At 40.3% G+C, this 27,023-nt stretch overlaps 1 protein-coding gene across 4 annotated transcripts in view; it reads left to right on the top strand.

Moving 5' to 3' along the window:
• Window positions 1–27,023, top strand: part of Ankrd6 (ankyrin repeat domain 6) — a 190,801-nt gene that overhangs the window by 34,425 nt on the left and 129,353 nt on the right. Inside the window, exon 1 of one of the 4 annotated variants that reach the window (XM_040283091.2) lies at window positions 9,167–9,491. The exons of 2 other annotated variants lie outside the window; for them this stretch is intronic. The gene's annotated coding sequence lies outside the window, so the exon portion shown is untranslated. Of the gene's footprint in view, window positions 1–9,166; window positions 9,492–15,497; window positions 15,515–27,023 lie in introns of those variants that run through there. One more of the 4 variants, XM_078019616.1, reaches the window with a different exon arrangement.

Raw genomic sequence — 27,023 nt, 5'->3', positions numbered from 1 at the left:
AGCTATGCCCCCAGATCAAGGTTCAGTTTATTTTGAGGACTTCCTAAGCATTGGTGTTTTGTTTTATCAGGAGGCATGTCTGTTGGTTCTCTTTTAGCAATCAATGATGCTTCATGTCTAAATCTGTCAAATCACTGGGTGTCGCTAAACAATAATATTCTCATTGCATTATTCCTTCCTCTTTTACTAGCTGAAGCAAACCTTTACTTCTACTATTTGGTTACTAGTGGTGTAATTTGTAACAGGGCAGGCAGGATAAATTTTAATTCTTTCCTTTATATATGAGTTTTTAATGGGGACTTTCTTAGAGTAAAACTAGTTTAATCCTAGAGAATCTAGTGCACAAAGCACAGTGCTTGGTGGAAGAGCATCCTGGATTAAATACCTTTCTTTAAAGCATAAGCAAGGAAGTTTTCACAAGGTCCCATAGATAGTAGGTTAGCTAAGAGGCCATGTAGTCTCTCCTGAATTTTTCAAATAAGAAATAACTTTTTCCCCATGTAGCTCTTCCTTTAGCCCTTTCTTCTGTCCTTCAATCTCCTCACACATAAATATGAGTGTATTTATGCATATGTACTTATTTGTTAATAAAAGTTTCAGAACAGCACCATGGAGTCAAACTTTAGGTAACTATCATTCTGCCCAGAGTTAGTGAATTCTCTGTAGGTACACTAGCGAAGAGGGGGACATGCAGGGGCATTTCTGCCCAGAGTTGGTGAATTCTTTATAGGTGCATCAGTGGAGAGGGGAATGCAGGGGAGTTTAGTTACTAGAGGTAATTGCATTTGTCAGGTCTTCCCTTGGTCTTGGTCTGTCTGTTTGTCAAAAACTAGCTGGGTTCTTTACTGTGACTCCCTCTCAGGATAGCCTTGCCTGGAATGTAAATTAATCACCTGAGGATTCTTCCAGAAAACTTCTGAGTGAAGAGTATTGAGGCACACTTGGCTGCAGGCAGCATCATTGCCACCATCACAGCACCTCACCTGGTCTTTCTGGCCCCTGGCACCCCTTTGGCTGTGAGTAGCTTTTTGTGCAAGCCGAGGAAGATCCCTGTCTCACCATCTCCCAGTAAGAGGTGGAGCAAATCATTTGGTCCTGCTGGTCCACATCTGCTGAGAGCTGAGCCCAGGCATCGGCCCTGGGAGTTGGAGCTCAGCCCATTTGGAAAATGTGTCCCCAAGTATCTGAGCTCACACCTGGAAAGGAAGAGACCCAAAGGAAGGGAGGCCACTGCCTGCTCCCTGGCCTCCCATCCACCCCCACAGTCCCTGGCTTACTCTGTATTCGTGGTAATCTGTTTATACTTGTTTCTTTAAATCAGGGATTATTAGATTATTTTTCCTAACCTGACATCCTTAACTTCAGATTCAGACATATGATAAGTTTTTTCTTGCTTGCCTCTGGAGAATTTATTTAAAAGCATATTTGTCACATTTAAAATTTTTTACTCTAAAAATGTCACTTGATTTTTCTTTCCTTTTTCCCTTTATCTTTATTCTTACCCTTCAAATATGACTTAATTTTAAGTCCATCAGAGAATTTCAATGTGCTTAAAGTAGGGTGTTAATCTAGTGCACTAACATTATTTTGTCCAGTAATGTTGTCTGTTACCAATGCAGATGGTTTTTCTAAATAGTTTTCAGGTACTATCAGTTCAGTTTGTGGTTAGACCTGAGGCTTAAAAATTGTCAACTTGTAATAATGCCGTATGTAAAGGAGAAGCAGGAGACAGAGCTCATGTGTTGGACCTCTCCAAGTAGCCCACTGTGTCATGCTGCCCAATTCACTCATCTCCCTTTACCCACTCCACCTCCCTTATCTCTAAAGCTATCATTAGCTTGAGGTGAAGACAAAAATGTTCAGAGTGTATGGTGGTCCATAAATAGATCTCACCAAAGTTCATAAAGGTATTTTCCTCTAAAGAACTTCAATATTACTCATATTGGTCTTCTTTTTTAATCTGAAAAATAGTGTTAGATTGACTATAGTGTTAGATTGACTATAGTCTAGAAATAACCCTATTGTTGATTTCACTTTGGTTTGAAATTATTCTTTTTTTAATGTTTTTTTTTAAATTGCCAATGGATTTTTAACTTTATTTGTTTATATTCATATGTGGTGCTGAGGATTGAACCCAGGGCCTCACATATGCTAGGCAAACACTCTACCACTGAGCCACAACCCCAGTCCTTAAAATTATCCTTTTACCCTGCCTTTGCAACTAATAGATAATGAGAAATTGGTCTCATCTTAAGTTGTCAGAAGGCAACAATCCCAAGATATGTGAAGCATGAATGGATGCATGGAGACACAACTCACTTAGTAAACAAACCCATGGAGTGCAGACCCAATATCTGAACGTTTTTTATTTAAGCAAAAATAGCAGAGACTTGCACACAGGGCTTTCATTCCATGACTGCTATCAAATTAAGGGTTGCCATTCTCTGATTCTGTCTGTGAGGCTGGGAAGCTTGCTTGTTTCAGTTGAACCTGTATGTTAGCATCTGTACTGGCATGCGTGTGATTAGAACATGCCGAGTGGTGTCAGCACCCTTGTTTCTGGTCGGTGGCCAAAAACAAAGACATCAAAGGAAATAGAAAAACTGGGCAACACATCATAGCTGTGTGGGTTTTTTATTCAGCAGTTATTCTTGGTCTCTCTCTTCACAGCTTTTCTAAATGAAACTGTCCTTCCCAGAGCCCCCTGTTAGAAAGAGCCCTAGATAAACTATTCATTGTTCTTATTACCTTTGTGTTTGTACCTGTGTGGAGTTGTTTTTTTGTGGGACAGATTTTCAGACATGCAAATGCCAGTCTGAGAGAGTGAACATTTTTACGTTTAATGAATATTGCCAATTTCTTCTCCAGATGGATGTGCCACATGCACATCCACCAGCAGTGAAAGTGAAACCAACCCGAGTTGTGCTAAATCCCCCCCACCCCCCACCTCTCAATCCCCTGGGGGAGTTAGTAGGAAGGCCGACAAGTCTGAAAATATACCCATCATTTTTTCGGCAGGGAGCTGATCTTAGGATGTCTAGAAACTGTTCCATGTGGTATAAAACAATTTTAGTTATTCTTAGAAAAGAACATATTCCTAAATATTTTGAACTGAAAATATAATTAAACAATTTAAAAATAATACATAATCCTATTCTTGATAAATTTTCATTTTTTGGCAAATGACTATGTACATATGTATATATTTCACCAATTAATGTGTTTGTATTTTCGTATTTCACTTTTTTTTTTTTTTTCACAAAACTTGCCGTAAGCTGATTCCTGTTGCTCTGTATCCTTCCTTCATAAGGGTCATTTAAGATTTGCATGATGTCATGCTAAGTAAAATAAGCTAATCCCCCAAAACCAAAGGCTGAATGTTCTCTCTGATATGTGGATACTAACACACAATGGCAGGGGGCAGGGACTAGTAGTTCATTGGATTAGACAAAGGGGAATGAAGGGAAGGGGAGGATGGGAACAGGAAAGACAGTAGAATGAATTGCACATAGCTTTCCTGTGTTCATACATGAATACACGACCACTGTAACTCCCCATCATGTACAACCACAAGAATGCAATCCCAATCAAAATAAATTATACTCCATGTATGTATAATATGTTAAAATACACTCTACTGTCATGTATATCTAAAAAAAGAACAAATTAAAAAATAAATAAATAGGGCCAGGATAGAGCGCTTGCCTAGCACATGTGAGGCACTGGGTTCAATCCTCGGCACCACATAAAAGTAATAAATAAAGTATTGTGTCCATCTGCAAAAAAAAAAAAAAAAAAATTGAGTAAATAAGTTGCCTGATGTTACATTTTGTTTTTAAACTATAATTTGTTAATTCAGTTTTTAATATTGAATATTTACTATACTACCAAATATTTCGACTGCATGTTCTTAAGTCATAGTGTATTGTTTCTTCTAGTTTTAAAAGTAACACAGTTTGCCAGGCATGGTGGTGCACGCCTGTAATCCCAGCAGCTCAGGAAGCTGAGACAAGAAGATTGCAAGTTCAAAGCCAGCTTCAGCAGTGGCGAGGTGCTAAGCAACTCAGTGAGACCCTGTGTCTAAATAGAATATAAAATAGGGTTGGGGATGTGGCTCAGAGGCTGTGTGCCCCCTGAGTTCAATCCCTGGTACCTAAAAAAAAAAAAAAAGTAGCACAGTTCATTATAGAAAAGTTTGAAAAATGTTAAAAAATAGGAAGACACACACAAAGATCTTCTTACATCCTTTGTTAGTGAACTATGTGAACATTATGGTACATTTCTTTCCTGTCTTTTTTAATACTTTATTTATTTTACATTTTGTAACCAGACTGTGTAAAACACATTTCCTCTTTAAATATCATTTCCCCTTATTTTTAAAAACAGGTAAAAGTTGTTTGTTTGTTTTTCTGTGAATGTAATTTGAAATTGTTACCAAAAATTTGTACTCCACTCTTCTTTTTTTCCTACTAAATGTGATAAATGGGTATTTCCTTATAATTGCAAAATCTCATAAATATTTACATTTACTGATTATTATGTATTGAATTATGTCTTTTCTAAATTCATAGGAGGTCCTAACTCCTAGTAGTTCAGATTTTGATTATATTTGGAGATAGGGTGTCTACAAAAGTTGCAGTGAGATTACTAGGGTGGGCCTTAATCTAGTACAATGGTTGTCCTTATAAAAAGAGGCAATTTGAAAACAGGCACACAGAAAAGATGATGTACAGAGATGTAGAGAAGATGGCCTCTTACATGCAAAGGAGAGAGGTTTGGATATTTCCCTCATAGCCCTTAAAAGGAACCAACTCTGCCAATACCTTTAATTCAGATTCTTAGCCTCCAGAATGGTGAGATAATAGATTTCTTTTCTTTAAGACATCCGGTTTGTGGTACTTGGTTATGGAAGCCCTAACAAATAAGTAATAATTTTTTATAATGTAGACATCTGGATAATATTTACTTAGTGCCAGGCACTGTGCTAGGTGTTGGGAATATTATGTCAAAGAAGGCAAGTACCTTATCTCTAAGGTGCTTGGATTGGTACATGCATATAGAACCCTGAGGTTCTGCTATGATGGGTGACACAGGACATCATGGGAATCCAGAACTGAGTTGGGGTCAAGGAAGATTTCTTAGGGGAAGATCCCACTTGAGGTGAGTTTCTAAGAACCTAAGGAGCTCACTTAACTGTATATATATTTTTTATGTTGGATGTGATTATATTTTATTTATTTATTTTGGTACCAAGGATTAAACGATTATATTTTATTTATTTATTTTGGTACCAAGGATTAAACTCAGGGGCACTGGACCACTGAGCCACATCCCCAGCCAGGGTCTCACTGAGTTGCTTAGCGCGTAGCTGTTGCTGAGGCTGGCTTTGAACTCCATCCTTCTGCCTCAGCCTCCCGAGTCGCTGGGATTACAGGCATGCCCCACTGCCCCTGGCCCTTCAATTATTTACTTTTGCAAAGAAAGACTTTCCTGTGTTTTGAGATTATTTCTTTAGGATAGATTCTAAAAGATGCACTATTGAGATGAGAATGAACCCAGAAGCATCATTTGAAGGCATATATTACAGTTGCTCCCTTATCCATGGGGGATGTGTTTCAAGACCCCCAGTGAATGCCTGAAGCTGCAGACAGTACTGAACCCTACATATACTATGCTGTTCCTATGCATGTATGCTTATGATAAAGTTTAATTTATAAATTAAACACCATAAGAGATTGACAATAACTAATTATAAAATAGGACAATTATATCAATATTCTACTATAAAATTTCCAGCATCAGTATATTTGTGCTTGTACTTGTGCTTTTCTTAAGTAAAATAAAGGTTACTTGAACAAAAGTACTGCAATATTGTGATAGTCACTTGGTTGCCATCCAGGTTAGTAGATAGACTAGCAGGTAGGTGGCATATATAGCGTAGATACACTGGGATGATTCCTGTTCTAAGTGAGAAGGAACAGGATGACACAAGATTTCGCTGTGCTACTCAGAATACAATATAAAACTTATGAGTTGTTTCTTTCTAGAAGAGTCCACTTAATATTTTGGACTGCAGTTGGCTGAGGGGTAACTAAAAAAATGGAAAACAAAACTGCTAAAAAAGGGAAGCAACTGTATTTACCAGATGGTAGTTTCCTGGTTTACTGAATCATTCTCTTTTCTTGGACAGTGGTCTCCCTGATATTTTGTTTAAATTGTTTTACTATGACAGATAATTCTGTAGTATAAATATTTTTTTTGCATAAAGCTTTTTTCCATATTAGAATTATTCCTTTAGTGAAAGAGATCTAGAAGTAGAACTACAGTATAAAAAATTGTTTTTTTCAAAATGCTTATACTCCCTAATAGTGAAGTGAAGTTTATTAACAAATTAATTTGATTTATTGTAGTCTCATATCATATCATTGTGTTAAAACAGTTTGATACTTCCTTCTTTTGTAGACCAAAGCTTTCCTGGAAAGTAACGTTTGGTTTGTATCACTGGGGATCTTTCCTCCTTCCATACCAGAAAAATTTGCTATAAAGGACATGGTACTGCCAGACATGCCCACACACATCATTTTTGTGCTTTTTTTTTTAACCAGCAGATGTGTATACAGACCTCTGTTTATATTCTCCTAGATCATTGTCTATCAGAAATGTAACTATCCCAAAACATCAGTCTTCCAAGTGAGCTATTTCTAGTCTTTTCCTAGCTTCTTTCAAAATAACTCCTGTACTTTTCACCAGGCTCTAAATCCCACTTACGCTGGCAGCCTGTCTACTGTAATAGAGTAAAAAAGAGAACTGCAATTATGGTGCCACACTGGGACTAGGCGTTCCTAAAGGAGCCAGGCCAGAAATGACAGGGTGTTCTGTCTCAGTGAGAGACAAGTTTGCTAGCAAGGATTGCATTGCTTCCTTCATTTTCAAAGTGAGTCTGAGTACATTTTATTGACTCGAGGAGATAACAAACATCAAGCGCTATACTTTAATCCAGTTTTGAATATTGACTTACCTAATAGAGTGCCGTATGTAATTAACTGGTATCTAATGACATTCGATGTAATTTTTTTTAAAAGATGCCCTAGTGACCAATCACTTTCTAAAAACTTTATATACTGTTGAAATTAAAAAAAAAAAAGCAATGTCATCCATATTTTGAACACAATGGAAGCCTACAATGTGGTACTGGAAGTCTCCCATATCCCATCCCACAAAGATAACCAACCAGTTTAGGACATATTTGCCCAGATTGGTTTTCCTAACATTAACAAAACAAAACAAAATAATGATGCTCAACTGTAATAACAATAAATAAAATATAAAGTAAACATAAATGAAAACTTTTCCCCATCAAGCTCTCAAAGATGAAACAAAAATGTTTTTTTTCTTTTTCTTTTTTGGTACTGGGGATTGAACCAGTAGGTACTTAGCCACTGAGCCACACCCCCAGCCCTTTTAATTTTGATTTTGAGATAGGGTCTTGCTAAGTTGCTTAGAGTCATGATAAACTGCTGAAGCTGGCTTCATGCTTGCAGTTCTCCTGCCTCAGCCTTCCAAATTGTTGGGATTATAGGTGTGCACCACTGCTTGACCAAAAATGTTTTTTTAAAAAAAGTCTGATAAGTGGACATTCATGTTGTTGGCTGTGTAGGGAAATAGAAAAATGGGCACTTTCATAAAATGTTGTAGAATACAAATATGATCTATTTGGAATTCAATTCGTCAATAATTATCAAAATTTTATATATACATGTCTTGTGTATTTCCTGTTGACTTTAGAAAAATAGAATGTTGATAGCTGTTTCATAATATCATTGGCGATAACAATGGTGGGAGTGGAGATTTGAGCATTTGCTGCTATATGAAGCTTAATGAAGTCACATCCAAGTCAGCTTTGTATCCAGAGCAGTGCCAGGGGAAATTGTGGGTCAAAGTAGTTTCTTTTGCAACTTAGGCAGAAAGATAATATTTCCAGGGAGGAAAGCTTTTTGCTGTTGCCTCTCATACGATGGAAGTAGCTGGTGTCTACTAGGCCCCTGCACACACTTTTAAGGCACATCCTCGGAACTCCCTCCCCTCCTCTGCTTCCAAGTCCTAGATCAGCAGTGAGATTCAGCTCCATGAAATATTCATAAAGCTCAATTGACCATAAAACACTCTGTAAACGTAAGTGCTGTGAGTGATCCAAATTATATCAGCAGCTTTTTGAGAAATGGAGGAAGAAAGAAAGAGGAATTTAAGGGAATGGTAGTAGCAAGCCAACCTTGCTATTTTCAAACCATAATAAATAGGTCATGGAAGAGCATTTTGTAATTTCAGAAATGACTAATGATTGGACTGCTTTTGATCATTGGAAGAGTGGCCTCATCTCAGTATAAATCATTTTTTCTGTAATGTATTATACAGAATGTGTTGCTTTGTAAATCAATATTTTTATTCTACATTCATTTTGTTTCTGGGTCTAAAAATCCAGAGAATCTGTTCTTAAGGTGAGCTCAGTCAGATGAAGTCACTGAAGCCCACTCTCTTCTGCCAGCACCCTCCATGCAGCCCCCAACACTGTAGGAAAGCCTCCTGCCCACTGATGCATAGAGGCCAGAATTTCTAGTAGTCAGAAATTCTCTTAGCTTGGGCAGATGCTCTCTCTATTCAGTCATTACCCTTTATTCTGCTGTCTGTAGCCCCCTGAATAAATCTACTCTGTCTGTCACGGATTGAGGATGCCCCATCCCCCACCCCCACCTGCCCCAATGGTTTCTTCCTTATAGGGCAGTATTTGTAGACTCTCTCCCCCTTCCTGGTTACCACTCCTCTATGTAAAGTAGAACACAAACCATGTATTCCCCCTCGTCCCTGTTTCTTTGTTCATAATACTGTATTTTTGTTAATGAACCTTAACATTGTTAAGTTTGTTCATTTGTTTGGTTTTGGCACCCAAATCATGCCCCTGTCTTATACTAACTTGTAAACGAACTAATCCCCCAGAGCAGTTGATTTGGGAGCCTGAATGGCAGATGGAACATCTATGTCTCTGAGATGGGCTCTTTTTTTCTGACCCAGAGCTCTTTGAGAATTCCGACTGGGTCCTGTGGGTGGGTCTCATCTAAGGCATGCCTCTCTCCCAGCACGACGTCGTTGGAGAATTTGAAAAGCCTGCCTGTCGATTGCTAATGCATTTACCTAGGCTCAGGGCTCTGAAGAGGGTGACAAATCCCTCATAACGAGTTTGCCAAATGCATGCTGGCAGCCGCCGGATTCAAGGCTTCTGGGCGAAGGGAGAACAAAACCCAGGCCTGGCGGCCGGACGGGTCGGGAGAGCAGAGCAGCGCGTGGGTTCGCGCATTGACATGTAAATGTCAGAGCGGCCTGAAGCTGTTCCCCAGCAGACCCTCCCGCCATCCCACCTCCACACAAAGCCCGGCTCTCGAGGCCTTCGCTTTGGCTTTGTGGGGCCCCGGCGGTCCTGGCTGCAGAGGCAAGTCCCCGTGAGTATCCGCGCTGCTGTAAAACTCCGTTTTGGGTCGTGACTGTAGACAGGAAAGTTCTCCCCGCCGCACGCAGAGGGAGTGGTCTCTTTGGAATGCACTCTTTCCTGAGCGTAGACCTGGGCCCTTTCCAGGGTTTTGAAATGAAAATGAATACTACTGGTGATTATTCATTCAATTTGCTTTAAGCAGGGACGTAGTCATATTTGCATACCTGTAAGTGCGGAGAAATAGACTGGATGCCAGGTTCAAAGGACTTTTTGAATTTTACCTGAAATTTCTATAGGGTACTTTTGTTTGGGCATCGAGCTTTCTGTAGTCCAGTATTCTCTTGCTTGCTTTCTCTCTAATCTTTATTCCTGCTCTTCTCCGCTTGTTTCCTGTGTTTTAGAGGCTGCAGTGATGGTAAATGGTGTAAGTTGGTAAATTGTGTTAACTCTTTAAAGAGGAATCACTAAGTGCTTTGCAATTTAAAGAAGCAAAGGAAAAATTATCTACTTTTAGAAGACTCATATGAATAAAGCACTGCTAAAGTGTATTCCCCCTCTGAAACTTCAATGGAAGAGTTTATGCAATGCTAGTGTCCTAAATTCCACACATGAATTGTAAAATATGTGGTGCTGATATCAAATAGTAGAAGGGACATATCTATGTCTTACTTTGGGCCAATCTCCTTACAAGTCCTTTAAAAATTAGCAAGATAGTATTTAAAAACAAACAGATTTCATATTCAAAATGAGTACTGAACTGAGAGGAGAATCTTGATATTTTTCTTAACTTTTTATTTTATTGTATTTTTTGCTATGCTGGGGATGGAACACAGGTCCTTGTGCATGCTAGGCAAGTACTCTACTATTGAGCTACATTCCCAGCCCCAGGAAAATCATTATTTTAAAAAATCTTGAAGTAAAAGGTTTTATTTCATTAAAACTATCCCACAGACTCATTTTTCCTTGCTGCTTTTGGAGGGCCCTTTCTTTCTTTCTTTCTTTCTTTCTTTCTTTCTTTCTTTCTTTCTTTCTTTCTTTCCTTCTTTCCTTCTTTCTTTCTTTCTTTCCTTCTTTCCTTCTTTCCTTTTCCTTCTTTCCTTCTTTCCTTCCTTCCTTCCTTCCTTCCTTCCTTCCTTCCTTCCTTCCTTCCTTCCTTCCTTCCTTCCTTCTTTCTTTCTTTCTTTCTTTCTTTCTTTCTTTCTTTCTTTCTTTTTCTTTGTACTAGGGATGGAATGCAGGACCCTGTGCATGCTACACAAGCATTCTACCACTGAGCTGCATACCCCCTATACTTTTTTTGAGACAGGGTCTCTCTGAGTTGCCAGGGTGGCCTTGAACTTGTGGTCTTCCTGCCTCCACTTCCCCAGTGGCTGGAGTTCCAGGTGGGAAGCTGGAATCATAGGTGTGTACTACCACACCTGGTGCACAATTGCATCTTTTAAGCTTTTACTATTCAGATACATTTTTTAACAGTAATTATGGAAATAAAATTCTATAAATTTTACATTTCATAATACTCATCATGAGATTGGAAAAAAGTTCAAACAGTCTTCCATTCAGAGGCCAATAAAGCCTATCACTGAGTGTGAAGTCAGTTCTTAAGTGACTTGCTCTCATGAGCATAATTAGGGGAGTATGGTGCAGTGAAAAGAGCACAGAACTGTGTTTTGAGATATGGGCTTTGTCTGTAGCTACCCATGTGGCCTCAGGCAAGTGACTTCTCTGGACTTCAGTGATATACTAGTCTAGCGGCTCTCAACCAGGAACACCTGGGTAGCACTTGAGGTTGCCCTGTATATGAGGTACTAGTGTATGCTTGACATCTTGAAATGCCCCAGACTGTCTCATCTAGTCCAGTGAAGAACCGTCCCACTCTAAATACCAATGGCACCCCTGCTGAAAAACCCTGGGCCAAATGATTACTCAGGTTCTTCCAGCTCAGTTTCTCTCAAGTTTATTACTGGAGCATTGCATGCCTCCAAAATGATGTAATGTTAGCATTAAATGCCATGCTGTTCAAAGTGAGGTCAGACCCAATAGTGCTGGGTCAGGACATATAGGCCATGGCAACTCAGATTCAGAGCTTTATGGCTGGAGGAGTCCCTGCTCTAAGCACAGAAAAGTACTGATAACTATTTCAAAGCAGGTGCAGAGTTGGGCCGGAGTTTTTTTTTTTTTTTTTTTTTTTTTTTTAAAGAGAGAGTGAGAGAGGAGAGAGAGAGAGAGAGAGAATTTTTAATATTTATTTTTTAGTTCTCGGCGGACACAACATCTTTGTTGGTATGTGGTGCTGAGGATCGAACCCGGGTCGCACGCATGCCAGGCGAGCGCGCTATCGCTTGAGCCACATCCCCAGCCCCTGGGCCGGAGTTTTTTAACTGGGTTTGGATTTTCCTTCATGGTCTCCTTTCCTCAAAAGGAAGAAGTAGATTTATTGTGGCCTCATGCCCAGCCTCCAGGGCCCGGACTTTTCTGTTGTAGACAAAGTGCAGCTGCCTCTTCACTCTTCTGGTGATGGGTTCTGTCACTTCTATTAGGAAGGGGTCACTTTTTTCTTTTTTTGGGGGGGGGGGTTTCCAGGGAGTAAATACAGAGGTGATTAACCACTCAGCCATGTCCCCAGGCCTTTTTTATTTTTTATTTTGAGACAGACTCTTGCAAAGTTGCTTAAGACCTTGCCAAATTGCTGAGGCTGCTTTTGAACTTGTGATCCTCCTGCCTCAGCCTCCCAAGCTGCTGAAATTACAGATGCATTGCACTGGGCTTGGCAGGAAGGAGTCACTTTGGAGGCTGTGGTGCCACCTCCAAGTCTAGCTGCTTGTTGTCACAGAACAGGCTGGAGGAAACCACGTAGACAACCCTGACAGGTAGAAAGGGATATTTGGGCTGGAATAAGATTCCTGGGGTATCTGAATTCTTAGATAGGTTGGCTTGATTAAATTGCTTTTTATTTGACAGTGTGACATGCTATTAAATGAAAAATCACACAAGAAAGCTTCTTTGTTGTGATACTGTTCATATATACAACTCTTAATAAGTATAGTGTAGATTACCTGGAACATAGTATTTATTTTTTACTTATTGTTTTCAGTACTGGAGATTGTAGGAACATATTTTTTTAAATAAATGTAGTGTTTTCAATTATAAAAATGATTTAAAGAAAATGTAAATAAATAAGAAAAATTGCCAGTAATAACTACATTTTGATACATGCCAGTTTCTAAAAAAATTACAAAGATCGGCCTGTAATATATGATGTTTTATTACTTGCTTTATGTGTAAGTACATGCTCTCTTGTATATTTGTGTTTCTATGACATAGATATTCTATAATTTTACATGAATTCTTTCTTCATTCTGGCTCTTATAACAGAATTCCATAAAATGGGTAATTTAAGCAATCAGAAATTTCTCGTGGTTCTGGAGTTGTGAAGGCCAAGTTTAGGGTGTCAGCATTGGTTGGGTTCTGGTGGGGACTTTTTTTCTGATATGTAGATAACCATCTTCTTGCTGCATTCTCACTTTCAGAGGAGAGAGATAGAGATAGAGGTGTGTGTGTGTGTGTGGTGGGGCAAGCTCTCCTTTTTCTCTTTTTAGAAGGGCCCTAATCCTATCAGGAGGGCTCCTTTCTCATGACCTGATTACCCTCCAGTGGCCCCATCTCCCAAATGCCATCATACTAGGGATTAGGGCTTCAGCATATGAATTTTGGGAAGGACAGAAACATTCAGTCCATGACAATTCTTGGTGATCCACTAGACTCTGGCTGAGATCTAGAATTGTACTCTCTGGGTTTGTACTTCAAAATTGCCACTTATTAACTGGGAGGATTACTCAGTTTACTCGTCTGTAAATCAGGGGGATGCTAATACTAACCCCATTTGTGTTTTTAGAATTAAATGAAATAACAGATGCGGTTACGTAACATAGAGCCCTGGGCTGAGTGTGGCGGTATTCGCCTGTAATCTCAGGACCTTGGGAAGCTGAGACAGGAGGACTGCAAGTTTTAGTACAGCCACAGCAACTTAATGAAGCCCTAAGCAACTTAGCAAGAGCACGTCTAAATAAATAAATAAATAAATAAATAGGGTTGGGAAGGTAGTTTAGTGATAAAACTGTCCTTAGTTTCAATCCCCAGTACAAAAGAAAAAAGAAAAAAAAAAGCCTTGTATAAAGATAGCATCAATATCTGTTAGGTGTCATCAACTTGTTAGCATGAGCACAGTTACAGTCCCACTAACCAATCCCCTGATTCAATTAAGTCCTTTTTGATATCCAGAATTAGTACTTTAGGATTATTTCCTAAAGGTGGAATTTCTAGGTAAAAAAAGCAAGCAACTATTGAAGGTTTTGGATGTGTATTGCTGCATTTCCTTACAGGAAGCTTGTCTCATTGTTCACGCCTACCAGCTTTTCTCAGCATTAACTAAATTCAACTTGGCTTCCTTCCTGCATTCCACGTGCCCTGGGACCTCCCTCTTCCAATCACTGGGAATATAAATTCATTTAATATTGTTCTGAGGCAAGCATAACTAAGGAAGTGGGCCAGACACACAACAAACCAGATAAAGCATTTCATACTCAAGTAAAAACAAGGAGAAAGCTGGGTAGCTCAGGTGTGGAGTGCTAGCCTACTAGGCTGGAGGCCCTAGGTTCTATCCCCCCCCCTTCCCCCCCACCCCCCACAAACAACCTCAAAATCCTAAGGTGGATCATCTGTTGCTTCATTCTATGCTTCAACTTGTGTCCATCGATAATAACTGTATCTCAAAAATTATCTTCAGCAACACAATAGGAAAACTATACATGAAATTAATTGCAAAACAGGAAGTCAGTCCTTTTATTCTGCAACATGTAAAAATCACCATTTCATTGTATTTATATTTACCATGTTGAATTCCTGCAAGTAGGTATATATGGAGAGGGTTACACTGTGTGTCCTTTGCCAATTGATTTGGCATCGAAGGCTGTGGCCCAGGCTTCTTGTCTAACATGGACGAGCCAAGTGGTGACTCAGTTCTCTACCCATCATCTCTATTTAGATGCCTGAGACTCAGCCTGCCCTTCACCTATATCCAGTGTCTGTGCTGCCACGTGCAACCTGCTTACATTTTGTTCTTAGCAACCCACCCACTTGCGTTTGATTAGAAGCACAAATGCAAATATGAACATTTAAACCATATGACATAATGCAGTTATGAGGGAGGCATCCAGATGAATCTGAATATGTTCAGTCGGCTAGCTTCTTACTACAAATACAGAATATAAAGATACTCACATCTCTGGAAACACATCAGAACCATGATTGGAAAAGGCTAACTTGGCTTGTAGCTACTGTCCAAGGTACCTTGGATGATTATTGGCATTTAAAAAAGAAATATAGATTATATTTTTTATTTTTTGTGTTGGATTCTTGATTCATTTTTGCTCAAACTTTACAACTATTATGTATACATACATATGTAAATAAACAAGTGAAACAAATGTTTTCCTAGAATACAAAATGTGGTACATGTTGTTCTATTCTCTGTTTTACATGTCATTCTTTAAAATGCTGTTTGTGTCCCATGATCTGTCTTCATGATTCACACATGAGCCATGGCTTAGGAATCCTGCTGCAGAGGTGGGTTCTGGTGAGTGTGTTGACTGACAGCCTTGGTGGGGATATGTTGCCCTTTTCATGATGGAACATATTGCCTTTCTCTTGGTGCTGGGTCCACCCAGGGCATCATCTCTGGAGGAGTCTCAGTGCCACGGGACTGGACAGGAAGTTGAGGCTTGTTTTGGCTTGTGTTGGCTGCCTGGGTTCTTGAACAGGTTTGCTTTAGGGAGTTTTGGGCCTTTCCTGGACTGGCTCTGCAGCTGAGAGCTCTCCCTAAGAGGGGAGGTTTAAACAAAGACAATAATTCAGTTTGAGTGCCCCTGAATCATGTCTTTGTCTCTGCTCTTGACAGAACAGAAGGAAGTGGTTCATTATTAAGGATGCCAGCTGCCCATGAATCGATCTCTGTAGCCAGGGCTGGCTCACTTTCAAGTAAGTAGAGATCTGGCTCCCTGCTTGGTGTGTTTTGAGGGGTTCTAAAATGATTTTCCTTAACATGTCTACTCAGTCTCCTGTGCTTAAAATTTCATGATTAGAACTTTGTGCTTTTGAATCTTCTAAGTGTTTAGTCTTGCAGGATTCCCGATAAACATAAGAGTATCCTTGGACAAGAGAATGGCTTGCTTGTAGGTGACATTTAACAGGAATTTGGACTGCCTCTGAGTGCAAGGGTTGCATACTGGTGTGAAGCAGGAGGTAAGGAGTACAGATGAAGAGACTGGAGAACTGACAGAAACCAGGAATACAGGGGGCCATGGGACAGGCTGCAGCTCGTAGGACCCTGGTACTGTGAAAGCTCTGTGAGACGTGGCGCCCTTCATAGTTTTTATGAGAATTGTATGGCTTAGAGATGAAGGAACTGATGCTCACCAAAGTTGACCAGAAGTCTTAGGAGCACTCGATACTTAATCTTAGATCTAAGTCCAGATGACCACAGTTCGATTGCTTGCCAGTTTATTTTTTCAGTTGTTGGTGAGCGTAGAATTTAGAGTTGGAAAAGACCTAAGCGATCACTTTGGTCTGTGGTTTCCAAGCTGTGGTTTTCAACTCATTACTGGGTCATAAATCAGTTGAATGGTTGTTACTGACAGGGACTGTCTTTGAATGGGTGAGAACTCTGTAAATATTTATATTCCCCAGCAGGCACTGTGCAGTACACCCATACACTTCCCAATGGGTAGCATAGAAAATGTGTTATATATGAGAGATACCGTTGGAGCCATTTTTTTATTTGGCAAATATCCAATGCCACTGGAACCCCTTATTTCTTATAGATACCACAATGAGGTACAAGGGGGCAAAGGTAAGTAAGAATGGACCCTCCTCTCATTATGTTCAGGCAGTAGTTGGGGAGAGAGGCACAAAAGGCCATCGTGAAGACGGTGGTGACTGCAGTCATGAGGAGACCTACTCTTTCATTCTTATCCCTGTGAGTGCCTGCCAGGAGCTGGCTAAGTCAACCCGGCCAAGTGCAGCCATGGGAAGCTGCAGGATGTGTCTGTGAGAAGACAGAAACCCACCGAGCCTCTGGGGTTCAGAACATGGCACCAGGAAGGCTTCTGGGGAGAGGTGACACCTCAGTTTGGCCTGAGTACTAGGTTGCCCCTAAAATAATATGTCCATGGCCAACCTCTGAAGGCTATGAATATGTTCTTATTTGGGAAAAAGTATCTTTGAAGGTGTGATTAAGTTAAGTGACAGGTGTCTTTTAAGAGTGAGGCAGAGAGAGATTTGACACAGAAAAGGAAGAGGCCATGGGATTAGGGAGGCAGAGATTGGATGATTGGTCACAGGTCAAGGAAGCAGATTCTTTCCAATAGTGTCCCATAGGGAGAAGGGCCCTACCAACATGTCAATTTCAGAATTCTGACCTCCAGAATGTGAGAGAAGGAATTTGTGTTGTTGTTGAGCCACAAAGTTTGTGGCGATTTGTTATGGCAACCTCAGAAAATAAATACCATCTGGATTTCTATAGACAGGAATTATAGGGAGGAGGGTGATGGGGTTCAGGACAGGTGACCCTAAAAATTTTAAACTGAAGGAATTTGAGAAAACGGCAGAAGTGGGAAGTCATCTCAGCCTCCCCTGTCCTCTCCCCTTAAAGTACACTTACAGTCTAGGAAGGATTTTCCTGTCTTCCCAGAAGCAGTCATAAGACCTTCATCCAAGAGGAAAGGAGGATCCCTATCCCTGAAGACACAAAAACTCAGAAAAATCTGGAAAAACAAGCCTTGCTAAATTTCCTACAGTTTATTAGATTAGCTCACTATGAGATCGAACTTAAAAAAAAAAAATCTAATGTTACTTCTTCACGACTATCCACTTTTTCAAATCTAGCATAAAAATACATTAATTTTTCTGTCTCTTTGGGTCTACATTTCCTTATGAAGGCTTCCATGTCAAGTAAAACTTAGAGTAGATGAATGGGCATGCTTTTCTTTCTTTCATTCTTTCTTTCTTTCTTTTTTTTTTTTTTTGGTAGAGGGTGGGTACCGGGGATTACTCAGTGGCACTTAACAACCGAGCCAATCCCCAGCCCTATTTTGTATTTTATTTAGAGACAGGGTCTCACTGAGTTGCTTAGCACCTCACTTTTGCTGAGGCAGGCTTTGAACTCATGATTCTCCTGCCTCAGCCTTGTGAACTGCTGGGCTTATAGGTGTACACCACCACACCTGGCCTTGCTTTTCTCTTGTTACTGGGATTTCAGCCATGAACCCAGTGGTGGTGGTGGGGGTGGGTGGAAAGATATTTCTTATCACCTACAAGGTATTTCTGGAGCACCAGGCTGGAACACAAGGTCCTGTTTGGAAAGAGCTGTCTGTCGGGAGCACAGACTATGAAAGGGAGGAACAGGAGGTATATTGGAGAGCTGTTCCTGACACCTTGCCTCTGTGTGATTTGAGTGAGAACTTGTTTATAAAGGATCATTTGGCAGTTCACTGTACCACCTCTTAGGTAATTGTTCTGAACACCGGGTGACTAGGTGAAAAATACAGGCCCAGGTTTATTTGTCTCCCAGGTGGTTTGTGGATGTATATATACACTCTCTGATTTTGTTTGCTGAAGAGGGGACCTGTGCCCTAGTCACTTTAGCCACTTGTCCCATTTGGTTCTTGAATGTGTATTTTTCACTGCCTTTTCCTGAAAAGATTTATTTTCATGGCATTTTTTCTTCAAAATGCTATAAATGTATAATTTTGCCTGTGAAGTGAAGGAAACATCTTTAAACCTGATGAAGAAATTCATCTTCTTCAACAAAAAATGAGTCTGTGCCTATTATAGAGATTTATGAAATCAGATTTCAGAACAGACCTGATCCCTCCAGAAGAACTGGACTCTTTGGTACATTTTTTTTAAAGCTAGACCTCAGGAATGTATAACTTTTGAGACCTAATTAATATCTATTTCTTTAGGTTTAAAAATAGCAGGGGAAGGAGCTGGGTTTCCCCAACTGTCTTCTAACGTGCACTTAACCTTATGTTCTGCTCTCCCCCATGCCCCAAGGTTTATGTGTATTTGTGCTTTATGGTTTTTAATTATTACTTTTAGTTTTCAGTACTGGGGTTTGAACCTTGGGGTGTTCTATACTCCCAGCCGTTTGTTTTTGTTTTTGTTTTGTATTTTGAGACAGGGTCTCACTGAGTTGTTCAGACTGGCTTGGAACTTGTGATCCTCCTGCCATTGTGCCTGCCTTAATTATTACGTTTTTTTTTAATTTAAATAATTGAAGCAGATTGTAAAGGTGTCAAATGATAGGTTTAAATATATTGTTCCTTAACACTTTAGCTGGTTGCAAAACCTATTTCTCACTTTGATCCTCATAATGAGTTTCCTGTGACTGTCCTAACAAATTAGTGGCATAAGGCAAGAGAAGTATGTTCTCCCAGAGTTCTGGATGCCAAAAGTCCAGAATCAAGATGTTGGCAGGTTCTTTTCCTTCCAGAGGTGCTAGGAGAAAGCCCATTCCCCTCAGCTTCCAGTTTCTGATGGTTGCATGGATTTCTTGGCTTGAGGCCACATTGCTACAGTCTCTGCCTACATCTTTGTCTTCATTGCTCTGGTGTCCCTGTGTGTCCATGTCCCAAAACTCTCTCTTATAAGGATATATGTGATTGCATTTAGGGCCTACCCAGATAGTGCAGGATAAATTCCTCCTCACAAAATCCTTAACTTAATTACATTTATGGCCATATAAAGTAGTATTATTGTTGGGCATGATGGTTCATGCCTGTAATCCCCGCCACTCAGGAGGCTGAGTTGGATTGCAATTTCAAGGCCAGTCTCAGCAATTTAGTAAGGTGCTAAGGGACTTGGTGAAACCCTGTCTCAAAACAAAAAAATAAAAAGGTGTGTGACTCAGTGGTTAAGCACCCTTAGGTTCAATCTCTAGTACCCTCCCCCAACTGGCCTCCTCCCCCCAAAAAAAAATCAACAACAAAAAAACAGATAGTGTTGTTCTGCCATATAAGCAATACAGGTTCTGAGTATTTGGATATAGATATGACTTTTTGGGACCACTATTCAATCCATGTGATGAAAGAAAATATTATTAAAATGATAAAGAAGACTTTATTTAGGACTATTGTGAGAGCTGAGATAGGGGAGAGAGTAAATACAACAACAATACCAACTGGGGATTGGCGGCTGAGGACTGGGTTGTGGCAGGAAGGCAGTGAAGGAAAGTTGCTAAGAAGAGCCATCAGGGGTAGGGAGAGTTCTTGCTCTATTCATGGGACTTGCTGTAGGCAGGTAAGTGTGATCGGATGTCTTTTGGGGCTGAGGAATTTGATCACATATTGATGGTCAGACATAGAGGGTAGGAAGGTTTTCTCTAAGCTGGTTTAGCATCTCGCTGATGCTGGGCTCTGCAGGCTTGGAGGGATGCAGGCCAAGGCCAAGTCCTAGTCAAGAAGAGGGCTCTGAGGAGACCAATACAGTTTTGGTTGAGAAGAGTCTTTGTCACAGTCTTTGTCACAGTCCCCTAGGCAGTGCTTTGCAGACTCAGAAACACCATAAAAGTGAGCGCAGTTTTCTGTTCTCAACAGCCAAGTATGTCCTAGTGGGGGAACCATGGCCCCAGGTGCTGCCTTTTGCCTCTTCCCACCACCCTGTCTACACAGACATCCTGCCTTCAGTAAGAGGGTCAGTTTGGTGGTCACTGTGCTTCCCAGCCCCCAAGTTGTAAGACTGCACCTACCTCTGCTTTGAACTCTCCAGACAGGAAAAACAAGACACTCAGGAGGACTAATGTTGGGAATCTCATTGCCACATCAGAAGAATTCTAAATCAGTCACTTGTGGGATAGAAATTGCTGGTTTGGGGTGGGGTCCAGGCTGGGAACATTTCAATGACTGGTAAGAAGCCAAGTGGCTAATCTAAAGACATGATTAGACCTAACACTGGTCCAACTTCAAGACTGGGTCTCTGTGCATGTGTTGGGCTGTGGGAGGTGCAGGGGCAGCGGGTGCTGCCATAGCAGAGAACAGTGTCTGGTTTTAAACTCCAGATTGACCTAATCTCTAGGCAGGACCAGGGCTGAATCAGGTCCAGTTCTGTAGCTGGGCTTCCTCTGAGCAGGTAGATGCTGGCTGTTTTATACTTAGGACTCCGATGGGTAATAAGTAAATGGAGTCAACTCAACAACACTGTGAACAGCTCCCCTGGTTCTTGAGGGATAGGGAAGCCTTTCATAATAATTCTAGTACTCTTCAGTAGGTTCGTTTTCTACCACAGCATAGAAATGTACTATATTTTCTGAAAAATAGTGCTTTTTACCATAGGCTTTATAGGAATTTGATACTATAATTTAATTACATTTCATTCAGCTCGCTTTAATTTAATTTACTACATTCAATACATTGCATTTATTGAATACCAGCCCTATATGCTGCATGCTGTTCAGGACTTGATTTTATTTAACTTTATAACCACCTGCAAGTGATAGGTGTTATCTCCATCTTTTTAGGTGAGGAAAATGAGGCTCAGAGCACTTTTGACTTCCTCAGGTTCATGGAGTCAGGGATGGAGTTCAGGGCCGCTGACTCCAGTCCATGGTAGGTACTCATGTGCAGTCCTGTGAGCCCTCAGCTAAGAAGGGAAGGACTCCTGGAGCCAATGGGGCCACCTCAGTCTTCAAGACATCTCACTGAGCCTGTCTTCCTGCTGTAAGATGCAAATTCTGGAGTTGTACACCTCTAGGTCTCAGAACACTGAAGAGGGTAATTAGCAAGCAGCTTTTAAATTGAAGTACTTAGGAGTGTCATTTGGGAAGACAGTCTCTGAATAACAGAACAGAATTCTGTATAGGAAGGGTTGTGGGGTCACCCAGTGTGTACATAGGAGGTGAAGCTCTGCTGGAATGATAAGAACTGTTGGAGGACCCAGTAAATCACTGTGGAATCTGTGGATAGAAGCCTGCTGGAAGCTCACTGAAGTCAGAGATGTGAGCCGGATGGGATGGGTGGTCCTATGTGGGACCAGGCTCAGGAAGTCTGTTTCTTTCCCCCTTCCCTCTCAGAGATGTGTACAGGGGAAATTTAAAATTGAAATCCTACTATTGTTCAAGTGACAATGAACAAAACTTATTAAGTTGGAAGATTTTATGTAGTGTTCAGATAAAAGTTTTGTCCCAACACCTAAGTATAAACACTGGCATTTATTCCTTGATAGAGCATCCAGAATATTGACAAAAAATTCAAGTGTTCAGACATGGGAGATGTGGTTCAGTGATAGGGCACTTGCCTGGCGAGCACAGGGCCCTGGGTTTGACCCCTAGCACACACACAAAAAATCTACTTCTTACTCTGCAGCATCCAAAACTTTCCCCCCAAACAGCATGACCTCTTTTCTGGGTATTTATAGTTTCCTTTATTCTGTTTTGGCGTGAATCTGGACTTGTCGGAGATACTTCCTTTTATAAGAGAAAATGAAGTTTCACATTAATTCTCTCCCTGGTTATTAGCCAGCTCAGTTTCACCTGAGGCCATTAGAAACAGATTGGATTCTCCTGAAAGTTTACAAAGCAAACAAACTAAATTACTTTGTTGCTGACACCAACTGATAATTTAGGACATTTAAAATTGAATGTGAAACTTTAAACATTCTCTCAGTCATCTGTTTATTCAGTGTGTCTCCTGCTCTTGTCACATTTCTCCTGGCCCTGGTGAGTTCCTGACTCCTGATGAGTTAGTTCTTGCTCTGCAAAAGCCATGGAAGTGCTTCAGCTGGACCCCAACCAGACCTTTTTAGCTTCTGTTTTTTAATCCCTATTTTATTTTATGGTGCTAGGTGTGCTCTCCCTCTGGGCTACAAACCCTAGCCTTCTTTTTGCATCTCTAATTTTCAGATTTGTAGGAGGATTAGAAAGAATGATATATAGGACTAAATGCTGTTCTACCATAATGGGAATCGTTGACGCCTTGGAAACTGCCCTTTTGTCTAATTGTCATTTTAAGACACTTTCTCAGCTGGTCTTCTCTTCCTAAATGTAGTGCTAGCAAGTAATAGTGGATCCATTTCTGGGTGTGTTTCTTCAAAGCTATTTTAAAAACTGTTTTATTAAGGTCAAATTTACATACTTCAATATCTATCCTCAGTAAATGTGCAGTTTGGTGATATTTTAGAAAATGTATACAGTTTTGACCACAATTGAAATTTTAGAACATCACTCCAAAACATATGCTCCTGTCCATTTGCCTGTTCCCATGCCTGGCTCCAGGCAACCATCAGCCTCCTCTCTCCCGATGTAAGTTTGCCTTTCCCAAACATTCCATATACAAGGAATCACATGGTCTTTTGTGTTTGGCTATTTTCATCCGGCATAATGTTTTAGAGGTTCATTCGTGAAGTATGCAGTAGTATCAGTTTCAGAGCTACTTAAAGTAAAACAAAAAAATAAAACTTTATATTGTGGCACATTTCAAAATTAGACTAGTAAAAAGTCAACCACATGTACTCACTCCCAGATTCAAAATTCTAAACTGCTAGCCAATCTTGTTTCAGCTACTACTCTTTCCTGCCCACTCCCTTACATTATGTTGAGGTCAATCTCTTTTTTTTTTCTTGCTGTGCTGAGGATAGGATCCTTGGCCTCACACATGCCAGGGAAGTGCTGTACAATCGAGCCACATCCCAGACTTGAAGTCAATCTTATGTCACTTTATTTGTAAATAGTTTAGTATATATACATGTATTTATCTCCTGCTTTTCTACAACTAAGGAGCCAAATATTTTGAGAAAATGTAGGTGTTTGGGTAAAGGGGAAGCTAAGAGAGCCAAGTATTCATTTAAAAGGAAGATTTAAAATTTTTCATTTACAATTAAAGATATAAAATGCTTTGTTATGGGCATCACATGTGATAATCTAGGATGTGCAAATCTTGTATGTGCTAGGTCTGCACAGTATTAATACAGAACTTAATGTAAACATCAGTCTGTGCAGATGATTTATTTATTTTTTTAAATATCTTTGTTTATTAATTAATTTTAATGCAGTGCTGAGGATAGAATCCAGTGCTTCACATGTGCAAGGAAAACGCTCTACCATTGAGCCACAACCCCAGCCCAAATGATTTTTTAAATGTGTACATTTTGCTTTTCTGCTAAAGGGAAAGTATTGTTTTTAAAAAGAGTAGAGAGAAGTAACTCAGTGAGACCCTGTCTCCAAATAAAATACAAAATAGGGCTGGGGATGTGGTTCAGTGGCTGAGTGCCCCTGAGTTTAATCCTCAATAACCCAAATAATCCCCAGTAACCTCCCCCTAAAAAAGAGTAGAGAGAGATGTGTTATAGAGAATTGTATGAAGTTGTCTGTTGAAACCTACAGAGAAGTAAAAGCAGATAATTTCAAATTTGCTAATCCAAAATTGTGACCAAGGTAAGAATACTATTTGATTGTTGTTTTGGGAGCCCAGGTGGCTGCAGATTAGATGGATTCTTATTTGAATTAGAATAGACAGAAAGAAACAAGTTCCTGCATAGCTCCGTGGACCATTTTATTAATGTTTTTAGAATCATTGAATATAAGATATAAACTGGGTTTTATGGAATGTGAACACAATTAGAAAAAGATTCCTTCTGTAGATACTTGAGATCGGCTTTTTTACTGTCTCCCTTGTCTCTTTCTACTGCACAGACTGGAAATCTGAATGTTCAGTTTTCCTAACCACCTTCCTGCTAGTGATGGCCCTGTGATATAGTTGGAAAATAAGAGAGGCTTCCCTTTCTGAATAAAAAGATATACTGTAGAGGAAAAAGACTTTGGCTGTTTTGCCTTCTTCCGGCCCGGAACCTCAAAGTAGTCATGTTGAAATCATGAGGTGACACGAAAATAAAAGCCATCACCTTAAGGATGGCAAAGTACAAAAATAAAAGGGACCTGGGTCCCTGAGGGTATTAATGAACTGTCACTCATTGCAGATTGCTGTCTTCAGGAAATTTCTTTATATGGGAGAAAAAGCCCCAACCTAATAAAGCCTAGATAATCTGGGTTTTTTTTTCTCCCAGCTTAATGCATGCTTCATTGACACTTGTACATTGATGGCCTTTTTGCTCTCTCAGAGCACTTTCACACCTAATGCCATTCTGGTCTAATTATGCACTCAGGAAATTTTAAGATTTGGAAATTCTTTAGTTCAGTGGTTCTCAGCAGGGTTGAGGGTTGGAGGAGGATTCTACTGGTATTTAGTATCCAAAGGCCAGGGGTCCACAGCAGGACTGTTCCTGTTCAAAATGCCAGTCGTACATGATGAGAACCATGGCTCTGGTCTGTGTCCTGGATGGGGATAAGCCACCCAGGACTCCTGAGACCTTGCTGCACCGGTTTGAACACTTAGAAGAAATCCCAAGTCCTTGCCTCTCCTCCAGGTGACCTGTATTCCTTTTATATGCTGTCCCATGCTGCCTAGGTTGCTCAAGATTTCAGCATTGAGACGGTGTTCTAAGTGGAAGACAGATATTCTGCAAACTAGAGAAATACCCACTGGACTGTCTGCAGCCTCTATAAAACCATGTTCTGAATGGGTTCTGAGGCATCAGGCTTATAATTTGCTCATAGTTTCCCCCAGGATCCACTCAGGCGATGTTGACGGTTGTGATGATGATGAGGTTCTTGGTTGCCTTTTCCACTGCTGGTGGCTTTTTTTGTCTTGCTCCAGTTAATGGCTTTGATGCTTCCAGAGGAAGGAACAGTGGCTCCTGCCACCTAGAAAGTTGCTGGTCCCTTAATGAGCAGCCCCAGGAGCTCTAGAGCTCCCAGTCCCACTTCCCAGGAGAGAGCCTGGGCCTCTTCGTCCTCTTCTTCTTCTGATGTCCATAGTGGAAATGAATCGGGGGCCAAAAAAGTGGACGTGGGATATGGCATGGCTGGTAAAATGCATCAGTCTGCAAAATTGCCACCAGGCAGTTCCACTAATAACACAGCATGGGAGATATTGTTAATAAGTAATGAACAGTAACTGGAGTTGAAAAAGTCCTGGCTTTGTCACCAGCTGGGTCTTTAGGAAGCCACAGAATTTCTGAAAGTTCTGGCTGGCAACTTATAATGGGGGAAGAGCATAATAACTCTCACCTCCTGGGTTCTCAGTGGAAGTTGAAGAGATTAGGGAGTGGAGAAACACTTGGGAAGTCACAGATGGCTAACCAAAGTTAATAACTGTTCTCATTAGAACATTGGTGCATTTAGTGGCTCTGGGCATTAATAATAAATAGGCTAGTAGCAGGACTGTGGATTATATTTTAAGTTTTTGTTGATTCTTGTTGTATTTTGACTTATGAGATTCAATTTGTTTTATTTCCAGCCAAAGCAATGGGTTGTGTGCTTCTTACATCATAAAGATCATTGGGATGCACTTAGCAGAGTCAGAATAGATCTGTTTCTGGCTTAATGATATTTTTCCAGCACAGAGCAGCACAGCATTTACTGTATCTGAAAGATGCTATGATGGGAATATGCACTGGAATTGGGACTTGAGTCGAGACCAGTTCTTAGGAATAGCTTTTGTCATATCATAATTGCAGAACACACAAAAATCTGGATTTCTTACCATAGCGGTTGACTTCTCCTTACATGGAACACAAATCTAAAACACCAAGAGATTTACGCTTGTTCAGTTGTTTTCCTTATGGAAAAAGTGGTTTCTAAGTATTTCCAGTGTTTTGCTCCTAAGGAGCACATGCATTTAAGAAACACAAATTCTCTCTGCAAGAAGTCTCTTCTGGCTCTCTCTATAACTTGAGCTCCTGTCAGTGAGCTCTGATCTACATTTAGATGCAAAAGAGAAATGCCTTCTTGGCAAACATAGCCATCAGATCAGTCAGTATCGGTTGCCTGGAACTCCTTAAGCTTACTTAAACATTCCTTAGAAACGCATTCCTTTGAAGAGCTCCACAGAATTCCCAGCCAGGAGAATGCTCAGTTAGTTCCCTGTGTGGCTTTGACTCCCTGTCACTAACCCACTAGGCATCTCTCTGAGAGGAAGCAAAACATAGCAAAATGACTGTGTGTCATACAGTATCTTTGCATTAAAGAGAATTACTAATTTTGGAGACTTGAGGATAAACTTTGTGGGTGACATCCATTTGGTTGAAAAATCTAACACCAGAATGGCATTTTGCACCTTGCACGATGTTTAGTACTTCAACTATGTTCAACCCCACCTCTCCAATCACTCCTTGTAGGGGATAGGAAAGGTAGCAGAATACAACAGTTACTAATAGGGCATTATGTAAAAATGTGGATGTGTAACCGGTGTGATTCTGCAATCTGCATTTGGGGTAAAAATTGGGAGTTCATAACCCACTTCAATCTAATGTATGAAATATGATATGTCAAGAGCTATGTAATGTTGTGAACAACCAATAAAAAATAAATAAATAAAAGGCATCCTGGTGCTGATGCCTTTTTTTTTTTTTTTTTTTTTTTTTTTGCGTGTGGTGCTGG

The sequence above is a fragment of the Ictidomys tridecemlineatus genome, chromosome 8 (assembly GCF_052094955.1).
Source record: "Ictidomys tridecemlineatus isolate mIctTri1 chromosome 8, mIctTri1.hap1, whole genome shotgun sequence".
NCBI lineage: Eukaryota > Metazoa > Chordata > Mammalia > Rodentia > Sciuridae > Ictidomys > Ictidomys tridecemlineatus.
Note: the sequence above shows the minus strand (reverse complement) of the source record. Positions and strands in the feature narration are given on the sequence as shown.